We start from the raw sequence: 13,680 nt of genomic DNA on the forward strand, positions 1-13,680 counted from the left end.
GACAGGGAAGAAATCCTTTCCCCATTTAATAGATGAGGAAATGGGGAGCAAATGAATGAATGAATGCATGTCTAACCCCCGGGGCCTGCTGTGTCTCCCACCTTCTCCCAGCAGCCATAGCGAAGCTGTGCACCTAGAGAGCTGGGAGCCCTGGACCCTGAAGAAGCGATCCTGGAGTTCTCTCCAACTTTCCATCCACGGAGGACCACTGCCAATAGCTCGCTACAGTTCGCTCCATGTGGAACACAGTCTGGATCCAGGTGCTACAGGAGTGTGTAAACACTGGGCCTGCTGGACTCAGCGGCTGAAGCCACCTGCTTCCCAGAACACGTGGCCCCAGTTCCTGTTCAGCTGGGGCTCTTTCTGTAAGGCTTTGCAAGCCCCGCTGCTCCTTCTGGTAAGTGCAGGGGCCAGGAGGGAGGTTCCACTTTCACATTGGCCACCACACCCACAAGAGGGACATTTCTCACTGTGGAGGGGAAATTTCCTCTCTCTTTAGCCTCACCTCAAGCCTGCTCCCCGACCCCTCATTTCTTCAGGACAGACTCAGTTTCCCACTCAAGGTTAGGTCCCCCTGAGATCTAAACTTGAATCTGTCCTGGGAATAAGGGAAAACAAACCCCTGCTGAGCTCTGGCTGCAGGCCTGCCCTGTGCTCGGGTGTGCTTACCTACACCGTGGGCGCTTGCCCTGTGCCCTTACGTGGTACCCATTGCCCCTGTTTTACACATATGGGAACTGAGGCTCACGGCGCTGAAATCACTAGTGGTGGAATGTTCAAATGGGAAGACCTACACATTTGAGCTGTCGAAACATTTGGAAGTCACCTCAGAACAGATGTCCCCACGTGAAATTCATCTTTGCTGCTTCTGAATCACGTGCACAATGCTATTACTTTGCTTCCTTGTCATTTGCATGTTTCTTGTGCCCCTCCATGGCTCTTCTACTTGACTGTCCCTCCTCAAGGACAGAGCAGGTGACTCACTCACAGCCCTCTCCTGCATCCAGGCACAGAGCCTGAGGCAGGAAGGCATTGCTGGTCTGATAAGTTAAAGCAGGCCAGTGTGGCTCGGGGTAGAGAATTAGTGGAGGAAAGACGGGAGGTGAGGCTGGAGAAAAAAATCAATACCACCTCCTACAGGCCGGGGGTGGGGCGTGGGAATCTGCATTACTAGCAAGATCTCAAATATAGATATCCATGTTGCAGATGCCACTGGTCCCCAAGGACCACTGGCTTTAGGGTAGGAGAGGAAGGAAAGAATGAGTAACATGTAGTCTTATCCTTAAAGAGCTCTCATGTCATGGGAGCACAAGGTGAACAGTGTACTTCTAGACAGGTGGGCACATCTCCATTGTGACAACCCAGGTTGGTGCGTCTCCTCAGGGTGAGGGTGAGGGAAAAGGCCAGAGGAAGCTTCCTTGAAGAGGGAACTCTTGCACTGAGTTATAATATTTACAAAGGAGCTAACCAGGGGAGGGAGTTCAGCAGGAAGGACAGGAAGAAGTATTTGAGGCAGAAGGCCCAGCTTGAGCAAGGGCAAGGAGGTGAGAAATTGCAAGATGTATTTGAACAATTGGGACCAAGAGTCTCCAAAATAAAGCTGGTGCAGGTTCAAACTGTATCATAGGAGGCTTTGCATGTCCTACAAAGTAAGGAGTTTAAATTTTATCCCGTGAAGCAGAAGTTTGTAAGCTTTCAGGGGGGTGGGGTAAAGAAGTCCCAGACTGCTCTGAGAAGCTAATCAAAGTTAATCTGCACACAGATAGAACCAGAGTGTACCTCTCAGCGTGTTCAAATTCCCTAAAGCCCATCCATGAACTTCAGAAACAAAGCAAAAAAAATCCCTGTAGTAGATGATGGGTTTTAAGCGGGCAGATGTCCTAATTAGATTTTATTTTGAAAGGATCTCTTGGTGGCCATGCAAAGAATGGATTTCAGTGGGGGTAACCAGGCACAGAAAAGCTAGGGGTCAACAGTCTGGGTAAGAGGTCACAGATGGCGGTGAGAGTGGGGACCACTTTAACACCTATACGGCATCATTTGGTTGGTAACTGCCAAGACCAGACTTGCTTTTTAGCAAGGTTACTCTGTTCAGTTCAAAAAGCATTGCTTGAGAGCTGAGCTCAGAGGCTGTCTTTGAATGGCTTGCATCTGGGCTGATGGGTAACGTAAGCCAGCTAAGCAGGAAGAAGCCATTTCCACCCTCACCCCACCTACTGGACTCTGCAGGCAGTTGAGGCCCAGATATCCTATGCCTTCGAGGGCCGGAAGCCAAGGACGTGAAGGAAGGCAGCCCTTCGATGAGCTAGGGAGAGGCCACAAGGGTAAAGCAGGGTAGTAAATTTTTGGGAGGCAGCCGGGGTGTCATTCCTTCCAGAGGTTTTGCAATAGCCCTAGGAAGCAGACAGAGCTAGATGATTATCTTTTTTTACAGAGGGATGCTGAAGGCCAGAAAAGGTGAGAACTTGCCAAAAGACACGTAGCAAGCATAGGATCAAATTGAGAATAGGACCCCAAGAACGCTGGACTCTATGTCAGTATTTTTGCCTTAGACTGGCCATGGTGCAGGTTTTGCTACGGCTATTCCTGGTGACTCTAAAACGCTGTAATTCTGTGATTCTAGCAAAAGAATAATCTCCACCCATTAGCTCAATTCCTTTGGGTTCCTTTGATCTATATTAGCCTTTACACCCCAAGACCTTACTCTTAACAACCTGTGAAGCTTGGAGACAGCCCTGTAGCCTCTCTGCCTTGAGTTTTCTCTTCATCTTTAAAACAGGAGAATTACACTAAATATATGTTCCTGAAGCCTTTTTCTTGTCTGAACTACAGCGGTTCTGCAAAGCCTTCTGAGACTTCGAATTCCTCCCAGCTTTGATGTGACAACATGATTCTCACCTGCCCAAAGCCTTTTACATGAGGTTAACAGGGAATAATAACAACAGGGATAATGAAAACAGAAACCTTTCTTTTCTTGCTCAGGGCCAAACACTGATCTAAGTACTTTAAAGCTTCCAAAAAACTTTGTAAGGTGATGGCTCTCATTGTCCCCATTACATAGATGAAAAGACTGGAATCATGCAGAGAGATTACATTACTTAAGATAAAGTCATATGGCTAACTATTTGTGGATCCAGAGTTCAAATCAAGCCACTGCCTCAGGGTCCATGCTCCTGATCCCCAGGAGCTGAGTAGTGAAAAATTAAAGATACAGGGAAGGAAAGCCTACTGCCAAGTGAGCTCTCAGTGATGGGGGGCTCACGACCCCCCAGTGGCATATTCTATCATTATTCCCATTTTGCAAGTTGTGATCTGTCATACTACCTCTCACCATCTGGAAGGGAACATGCTTGTAAGAAGTTTAGGGACTTGTGGAAGGAGTTGCCAGACATTGTGAATAAAAATATAGGCCACCCGGTTAAATTTGAACTTCAGATAAATAATAAATCATTTTTTAGGATATCTCATGTAACATTTATAACACACTTATACCAAAAACATTTTCATTGTTTATTTGAAATTCAAATTTGGGCTCTTGTATTTTATATGAAATAAGGATAAGTGACAGCAAGTTCCCTTTAGAAGGCTGAATGAGCATTACTGTTTTGTTCACTGGCCCAGAAAGTTTGGCATGATGGGCTTGGCTGAATCATTTTCAAGGGAAAGAGATGACCTGTCCTCATTCATTGTGGTTGGGAAGTCTTTTGGGGCCTCCAAAGTCATCCCTGTGGGGACCTGGAACAGCCCTTTGAACCGGAGCAGAACTCCTTGGAATGACCTGGAATAGGCCATGTTTATCGGCCCCCCATGTCCCTGGCTCAGTTTCTCACCCCCTGTCCACAACTTGGAAGGTGACTTAAACAGTGATCTTCCCCCTCCCTTCTCTGATAGATTCCCAGGGCCCTCTGGCACATTTGCGACTTCAAATACGAATTACTGCTTCTCTCTGACCCCTAGTAGCCTCTTCTGTGATAATTAGAGAAAAATTAAGGAAAGCACGTTGTAATTTTCAATAAAGATGACTTGTACTCCTCCCCCCGACCCTTGTCATTTCATATCCGGAATCAAAATGGGTCATTTACTTGGGCTTTCCTCATACTTGATGTGATGGAATTTGGGGAGAAGAAAACCAATTCCCAAGGATTGCCTGACCTTAACAACATGCTGTGAATTCTCAAAAATTCCCCCACCCAGGAAATTGGTTTTGAAATACAAATATGTGGGGTTATTCCACATCATAGACATCTGTGCTGAAACTTGCTTTCTTATAACCGGTATCCCAAGGAGACCCCATTGCTTGCCCAAACTCCCACCTCCCTCTTCATCACAACCTGACCCCCTGCTTCCCCCACCTTCCCCTGTCACTGTGTCCCGCCCATGCCTTGTGTGGAAAGGTTTCCATCAACAGAACATGTTTCAGCTCACTAGGAAGCTGGCCTCTCACACACTTTCAATCTGCTTGTCTTCCCTGATTACGGAGATGTCCCAGATCAAATCATGTTTGGATGAAATGTGTTTGGGTGGGTGTATCCGGACTGCCCCAGCAAAAACATTAGAACAGCCACCCAGAGTATAGTTGAGACATCTGCAAAATATTGATCAGCAAAGAAAAACTTTTAAAGTATATTCTATTAATATTCTTAAATGTATACATTTGTAGTCATCCTGATTAGTCCCCAAGCAAAGGTCATAGCATTTCCTTAAAGAGGAGAATTCATTTTAAAAGGATTTGGAGGGGGCACCTGGGTGGCTCAGTTGGTTAAGCAGCTACCTTTGGCTCGGGTCATGGTCCTGGGGCCCTGGGATCAAGCCCCACATTGGGCTCCCTGCTTGGTGGGGAGTCTGCTTCTCCCTCTCCTCCCTGCCTGTGCTTTCTCTATCTCTGTCTGTCTTTCTCCCTCTCAAATAAATAAATAAACAAAACAAAATAGGATTTAGAATAGGACAAAAACAAACTCTTTCTTGGGTTTTATAGCTTTGTGGGATGGATAGCAACTGTACCTTCCTCCTCACCCGTCCTAAGGTGCAGCCCTTCTCAGTGCAGGACTATGAAGGATGGGATCCCAGCTTGTCTTCTGAGTAGGTTTTTAGTGGAAGCCACGCAGTGGTCCTTATTAGTCAGATGTGTTCTTGGTTTTGTCAGCTAGAGCCAGAATATTCTCATCACCATTTTCTTCATGATCCCATGACTGAGAGTCACTGATTATTTATTTTTGTGTCAGGAATTCTGCTAAATATTCTATATGATGTATCTCATTTAATTTCACAATAATCTCCTATGAGGGGTACAATTTTCATTTTCTTAGAGCAGCTTAAGGTTTGAGGTAGAATTGTGGGGAAGTTATGGAGATGTTGCATATTATTCCCTGAACCCCCACGTTCATTGTCTCCCCCTTTACCAACACCCCCCGCCAGAGTAGTATGTTTGTTGCCATTAATGAATCTACAGTGACACATCCTAATTTCCCTAAGTCCACAGTTAACCCTTGGTGTTGTATGTTCTATAGGTTTGAAGAAATGTGTGATGATGTATATCCACCATTTTAATGTTATACAGAGTACCTTCACTGCCTTAAAAATTCTCTGTGTTCTACCTGTTCACCCTACCCCACCATCCCAACCCCTGACAACCACTGATCTTTTTACTTTCTCTTTAGTTTTGTCTTTCCCAGCTGTCATGTAGTTGAAATCAATACAGTATGTAATGTTTTCAGATTGGCTTCTTTTGCTCTGAAATATGCATTTAGGGTCCCTCCATGTCTTTTCATGACTTGATAGCTCATTTCTTTTTAGTGTTGAATAACAGTCTATTGCCTGGGTGTACCACAGTTTGTTTACCCATTCACCTACCCAAGGACGTCTTCCTTGCTTCTAAGTTTTGGTGATTATGAATAAAGCTGCTATAAGCATTCATGGGGAGGTTTTTGTTTAGACATAAGTTTTCAATCCTTTGTCTAAAAACTAAGGAGTGCATTTGCTCAATCTTATAATAAGAGTATGTTTGGTTTCATAAGAAACCTCCAAACTGTCTTCCAAAGTGGCTGTGCTATTTTGCACTCCCATCAGCAACAAATACGAGTTCCTATTGCTCTATGTCCTCACTAGTGCTGGTGTGGTCAGTGATCAGAATTTGGAGCACTCTAATAGGTATACTGTGGTATTTCATTGTTGTTTCCACTTGTGGTTCCTTGGTGACTTATGATGTGGGGCATCTTTTCATTTGCCATCTGTAGATCTTCCTTGCTGGGGTGTCTGTTAAAGTCTTGGCTCTTTTTTAAATTAGGTTGTTTAGTTTCTTATTATTGAGTTTTAAGAGTTCTTTGGATATTTTGGACAATAGTGCTTTATCAGATACATCTTTTGGAGATATTTTCTCCCATTTTGTGGCTTGTTTTCTAGTTTTCTTGATATTGTCTTTTACAGAGCAGAAGTTTTCAATTTTAATGAAGTTCAGTTTATCAATTATTCCTTTCATGGATCCTTCCAGGAAATTTATAGTTGGTATCTTACATTTAGGTCTATAATCCATTTTAGTTAAATTTTGTGAATGGTGTAAGGTCTGTGTCAAGGTTCAAATTTTTTTTTTTTTTTGCATGTTTATGTCCAGTTGTTCCAACCCCATTTGTTTAAAAAACTAAATTTGCTGCATTGTATTGTTCCTTTATCAAAGGGCAATTGTCTATATTTATGTGGGTCAATTTCTGGGCTTTCTATTCCGTTCATTTATTTATTGGTCTACTTTTTTACCAATACCACGCTATCTTGTTTACTGTGGCTTTATAGTTAAGTCTTGAATTCAGGTAGTATCAGTCTTCCAAGTTTTTTCTTCTCCTCCAGTATTGGCTATTCTGGGTCTGTTGCCTCTGCATATCAACTTTAGAATCAGTTTGTTAGTATCACAAAAATAACTTGCTGGGATTTTGATTGGGATTGCACTGAATCTATAAATCAAGTTTCAAAGAACAGGTATCTTGACAATATTGAGTCTTCCTATCTATGCACATGGACAGGATCTTTCCATTTATTTAGTTTTTTCTTTAATATCTCTCCTCAGAATTTTATAGTTTTTGTCATATAGATCTTTTACAGATTTTGTTAGATTTATACCTAAGTATTTCATCTTGTCAGGACCTAATGTAAATGGTATTGTATTTTTCATTTCAAATTCCATCTGTTCATTGCTGGTATGTAGGAAGACAATTGCCTTTTGTATACTGACCTCATATTTTGCAACTTTATAATAATTATTTATTAGTTCCCAGAGGTTTTTTTTGTTTCAGATTTTCTACTTAGATAATCATGTTATCTGTGAGTGATCGGTTTTGTTTCTTCCTTGTCAGTCTGTTTACCTGTTATTTCCTTTCCTTGTCTTATTGCTTCTTCCAGTATGATGTTAAAAAGAATGGTGAGAGGGGACATCCTTGTCTTATACCTAATAAAGTTGGAAAGTTTCCAGTTTCTCACCATTAAGTAAGATCCTAGCTGTAGGGTTTTGTTTTTTTGTTTTTTGTTTTTGTTTTTGTTTTTGTTTTTGTTTTGGTAGATATTCTTTATCAAGTTAGGGAAGTTCTCCTCTATTCCTAGTTTGCTGAGAGTTTTTATCAGGAAGGGGTGTTAGATTTTATCAAATGATTTTTTTCTGCATCTATTGATATGATCATGTAATCATGTGATTTTTCTTTTTTACCCTCTTGATGTGATAAATTACATTGATTGATTTTTCTAATGTTCAACCAGCCTTGTATATCTGGGATAAATCCCACCTGGCACTGGCATATAATTCTTTTTATATATTGTTGGATTCAATTTGCTAATATTTTGTTGAGGAGTTTTGCCTCTATGTACAAGAGAGATATTGGGTCTGTAGTGGTTTTTTTTTCCTTGTTTTTTTCCTTTTTCTATTTTTGGCATCAGAGTAATGCTGGCCTCATAGAATGAGTTAGGAAGTATTCATTCGGCTTCTATCTTCTGAAAGTGATTATACAGAATTGGTATAATTTAAAATGTTTGGTAGAATTCACCATTCAACCCATCTGGCCTGGTGTTTTCAGCTTTGGGAAATTATTAATTATTGAATCAACTTATTTAATAGACATAGCCTTATTCAAATTGTCTATTTCTTCTTGCATGAGTTTTGGTAAATTGTGTCTTTCATGGAATTGGTTCATTTTATCTAGTTTATCAAAATTGTGGATATAGAGTTGTTCGTTGTATTCCTTACTTCACTTTAATATCCACAGGATCTGTAGTAATATTCTAGGAGGTACTTTTTTTTTTTTTTAAAGTAAGCTCTACTCCCAGTGTGGGGCTTGAACTCATAACCCCAAGATCAAGAGTCACATGCTCTCCTGACTGAGCCAGCAAGGTGCCCTGTGAGAGGCACAATTTTTAATCTTTATTTTAAGACTAAGGAAACTGAGAGCTAACAAGATCAAATGATATGCCCAGATTCATACAGCTAATCAAGGGAAAACTGGTGTTCAAACCCCAGACTGCCCAACCCAAGGCTGGCACATTTAACCATGGTGCTCCTTACTTCCCAGGGTTGATAGCAAGGAAGTTCTGGGCACATTATAAGTTGTGGTAACTTAAACTTGGTAACTACTTGACTAAGGACAAAGAGATTCACTCATTTTTTAAAGCTCCTCTCAAAACTCTCCTGGATGGGCAGAGTAGATCCATTCCTCCTCTTTCTACTTCTTTGCTCTATGAAGGCATTTATTAGTCTGAGCTCCTTTGAGGAGACAAGAGGGCATAATGCAAAAAAGAAAAAGAATGAACAATGTCAGAACTGGACTAAATTTAACCAGCTTTGTAGAGATGGGACAGAAAATTTAGTTCTATAAATCGAAGTTTCCTCACCTGTAAAATGAGCACAATTCCTTTTGCTTCATAGGATTGTCATGAAAGTTAACTAGAAAAATTTAGCCTGCATTCAGGCATTATTATTTTTTTAGCATCCCTTATGTGCAGAGGCCATTAAGAACTTGATAAATGAATAAATGAACTTTATAAATAAATCATTACCAGCCTTTAAGGACAGATTTTATATTCCAGGCTTTGCATTCCCAGGACCCAACAGAGAGCCTGAGATATAATATGTTCATTAACTGTGCAGTGTATAATGCTTACATAAATTAATGAATGAATGCAATAAAAGTCAAAACTCTACAACATGGCACACCTAGCCCATCCAGTATATCTTTCTGGCCTCATCTATCACCCCTCACCTTCAGCTACACATGGCTAATTAGTATTCAACAAATGAGCCATGTCCTTCCATGTCTTAGCATCAACACAGTGCTCAGATAACTCTTTTTGTCTCGAATGCCTACCATACCCCCGTGCCCACCTGGCAAGCTACCTTTAGTACTAGTTTTTACCTTATGGAAAATTCTGAGTAAGTTTGCCTGCCAGACTTTCAAGTAGTTGAAGTTAGTCCTCATGACTCTTTTTTTGGTCCTATACTTCTAGGTCAAATTTCCCTCCTCCTGGGCACCTGGGTGGCTCAGTGGGTTACAGCCTCTGTCTTTGGCTCAGGTCATGATCCCAGGGTCCTGGGATTGAGTCCTGCACCGGGCTCTCTGCTCAGCAGGGAGCCTGCTTCCCTCTCTCTCTCTGCCTGCCTCTCTGCCTACTTGTGATCTGTCTCTCTGTCAAATAAATAAAAAAAATATTTAAAAAAAAATTTCCCTCCTCCTTCCACATAATTCTTATTGGTGATGATCTCTGATTTTTATACCATCTTGGATACCTCCTACTTTGCCAGTTGCCTCTAAGTCATTCATTCACTGAATATTTAATGAGCACCTACTAAATGTAAGACAAAGCAGATTTTGTCATTAGAATATAAGTTTATGAGGCTTACATTCCAGTAAGAGGAGCTGGACAACAAATAAAAAAAATTAATATACATGTTGTCTGTAGATGTGTCAGGAAGAAAATGAAAGTGCGTAAGTGAGGAAAGAGAGGGGGTGTGAAGTTTTTGTACAGGGTGGCCAGGGGAGACTTCCCTGATAAGATCTGATCTGGGCAGGATCCTGCCAGGAAAGAGGGAGTGAAACACATGGTTACTTGGGAGAAGTATATCCTACGTAGAGGCAAGAACAAGTACAAGGACCCTCAGACAAGTGTCTCAGAGCATTTGTGGCAGTGCTCAGGAGGCCCATGTAGTGGAGCAGAAGAAGGTGTGAGAAAGAGCAGTTGGTGATGAGGTTCTAATAGGCAGTGTCAGCATAGCCTGAAGGGCCCGGAGGACAATTAGAAGAATATTGTTCAAGGCAGATGGAAATGTAATGGGGAGTTGATCTGAATCACATGAAGACTTCTCTCTGGGAACCTTACAGAATTGGGTATTAGAGAAGCACGTGTGGAAGCATAAAGGCCCATTTGGAGGTTATTGCAATAACCACAGCAGGAGATGATGGTGGCCAGAGCCAAGGTTGAGACTTCACTAGAATCCTAGGTGTGCTTTGAAAGCAGATCCCACTGCCTTTGTTAAAGGATCAGATGTGGGATCTGAGAGCACGCCTCAGACTGTATCTATAAAATACGGATAATATTTATGCTGCACTGTTGTTAAGCTTCACAGTGGATGCTCAAGAAATGTGAATTTTCTCTCTCAGCAGTACAGTGCCTTGACTGGCAGTGACCACAGGACAATTAATCACAATAGATTATTCGAGGTTTGGATGGGAAAGAGATGATGAATTTTAAGTACCCATGGGACTCCCACAGGAGAGGTTCCACTGCAAAGTGTACAGCACAATTTGAGATGAAAGCTCCAGGAGTGAAAGTTTGGGAGACGTCCTATTATATAGCTTGCAGCTGAAACCACTGGGGCAAGTCAAGAATAGCATTCTTTCTCATTTCTACAACAATATTGTGTAAGACTCATGGGACTAATATAAACCTTAAAGAGAAAACCACAAGGTCATTAAAAATAGAATTAAAAGTGTGGTTATCATATGGAAAAAAAGGCATAATTATTCCAGAATATTAGGATGAAGGAAGCCAAGGAAACGGAGTTCACATGTAGGTGTGAGTTTGCTGGAAATGCAGTATAAAGGGAAACTGAGAAGTGGTGATCAAGAAAAGGAAGACATTTTAGGCAACATGGGTGTGAATCAGAGACTAGAGTCCTCGCCCAGGCCTTTTCCCCAGCCTACATTAACTGCTTTTTAGCCTTAGCCATGTAACTGTCATTGGCTTTGATGAATTGAAAGCACATCTAGCTGGTCAGCATTTCTCCAATCATGGGTGTGCTGGCTTTGTGTAGACGCTTGGTCCACAGGAGCCCTGACGGACAGTACACACGTGGTAAATTCCATGCAAAATATTGTGATTTGCAAAGGCTGGTCCCCTCTCTCACTGGTTTGTTAGCATTTCTCCATCTACCATAGTACCCTGAAGTCTACAGAACCAGGCTTTGTCCTGTCTCTGTCACCACCCAATAGAATCTGTGAGTTGAAATGACTGATCTGCTCTCTACACTTGCATAACCATGCATTGTTCTGGTCCCACACTGTGTGAAGGTCACCAATGCACTGCGATTGCTGAAGGGGGGGTGGCCAATAAGTCAGAGGAGATGGGTGCCTGGAAAACTTACCATAGAAGGATGAGCTGAAGGGAATGGGGACTTTTTTCCTTTGCACTGGTAACAGGAGATTCAACTAGGGTGTGATAATGTCTGCAAGTGTTTTAAGGGCAACTGTTTGGATGAGAAATTTACTTGTTCTTCTTCCACACTGACTCATAGATGAATGTGTCAAAGGGATGTGCTTTGGCTTATCATTATAAAAGATATTTCTAATAATCTGTGCCATCCAACAGTGAAATGAGCAGCCTCTGGCAGAGGATGACTGATGCAACACTCTTAGCTTGGGTGCAAGTATCAGATCTGAGATTGGACTAGATGAGTAACACTCCCTTGCCACTTCACTGCTTCCCTTCTATCATCTCTCCCTTCCTACCTCTGTGGTCCTCTGGCTCTGTCTCAGAGGAACCAACCTACACGGATTTCTCACTGAGAATGAGTCAAGCCTTTGACCCCTTTGTCCACTAAGATGAAAACTGTCAACCCAAGATATTCGCTCTTATGAGTGATTAATAGAGGAGGCAAATACCTTTCATACCTCAGGGCTACCAGGGACCATGTGGTCACTGACCTCATCTGGGTTCCGAATGACACCCCACCCACCCACCCCCAAGGGTTACTTCTCCCTGGTGCGGCCCCAGGTCAGGGCCGATCAATTTTGCCTTGAGGGGAGGAATGTGAGGCACGTCCTTTGTGGAGGCCCAGAACAGATGCTATGTTGTTCTTTCCTGACTGCCTTTGCTAACTGGTTTGTGAGCCAGGCCCTCGGAAGTCAAGTGAAGCCTTGCTAGAGAAGCCAATCAAGAGAAGATCAGGCCCCCTCTTGGGCAGATGGGGAGAGTCCAGGGGCAAGATGGAGGAGGAGGAGTTATCCCAGAAGCTTGGGCAGTGTCAAGGAGTTTCAAGACCAGAGAGAACCTAACTTAGTTTTATGGATGGAGAGACTGAGGGTCAAAGAGACAGCGACATCCTTGAAGTCATGCAAAGAATCAGCCTATGAAGACTGGGAATAGGGGAAGACACTGGCCTGGCACTGACAGTAATCCCTCCTTAAATTTTGCACCCTTGGCACCTTGCTTGCCTCACCTTGGTGTTGGCCCTGAACCCTGCACCATGTAGTCCAGAGAATACCCGCCACACTCAAAGTCCCTCCAGAGAGATCCTATCCATGGAAGGTGCCATGTTTTCCACCTGATGATCCTGCCTTGACTGGACCAGAGATGAGCCCCTGCCCAGAGGCAGCCCATATGCAATCTGGAGGGCTGATGGGGGTCGTCTGGTATGGGCAACTGTCTCATCAGAGCCTATGGTGACTTAATGATTAATCCGACAATCAGAGTCTCCCTTTCAGAATTTGAATCAGCAATAAGGAAAGATGGTCTTTAGTAGCTGAGAGAACAAGTCAAGGACATTCTTGCTTCTCAGTTATCCAGTTGTTCAGTTGCTTTCATTGTCCTCATTCCCATGATATTTGTGCCTGGAGAGGGAGATAGCGATGAACAGTCCTGTACTTCTCCCGATTTCTGCCTGTCATTGATGGGTACACCCCTTGTGCTATTGTTTGACTCTCTACCACCACTCTGGGGTCCACCTGCCTCCCCATTCATCCTTTTGACAAGGCTGGAACAGTTCCTTTTTTACATACAATATGATTAACACCGCGTCTAGGTGCTCACACCTTGGCAAGGAGGCAGATGCAAGAGATAAAACTTTATTAACCACATGACAAATATAGTGATGGAGAAAAGCAGCACATATTGTTGGGGCACCAGGAAATGGCACATAATCCCTTTGACAGAACCAGGAATGAGTGCAAAGAGGGCTTCCTGGAGGAGGTAATACCTAAAAACTCATTTTAAAGGTATGAGCAGGATTTTGCCAAATGAGGAGTAGGGAAAAGGAGTTCCAGGCTTGATCCTGGTACAGAGCTGAGGACCAGCATGCATGTGCAGAGGAACTGCAAACAGTTTGACAGTTGTATGAATTTGAAGTCAGGGCATAGCAAGAAGGAGCCTAATCCTTACAAGCCAGGCCAAGGAGCTTGGACTTCATACTCCAAACCAGCTTTTGTATACTGGTAGTCC

At 42.8% G+C, this 13,680-nt stretch overlaps 1 long non-coding RNA gene across 2 annotated transcripts in view; it reads left to right on the top strand.

Annotated features, from left to right (window-relative positions):
- The first annotated feature begins 214 nt into the window (after positions 1-214).
- Positions 215-13,680, top strand: part of LOC125099299 (uncharacterized) — a 31,521-nt gene continuing 18,055 nt past the window's right edge. For both annotated transcript variants that reach the window (XR_007127090.1, XR_007127091.1), the window contains exon 1: positions 215-397. This is a non-coding gene — a long non-coding RNA (uncharacterized LOC125099299). The remainder of the gene's footprint in view (positions 398-13,680) is intronic.

Source organism: Lutra lutra, chromosome 4, assembly GCF_902655055.1.
Source record: "Lutra lutra chromosome 4, mLutLut1.2, whole genome shotgun sequence".
Lineage (NCBI taxonomy): Eukaryota > Metazoa > Chordata > Mammalia > Carnivora > Mustelidae > Lutra > Lutra lutra.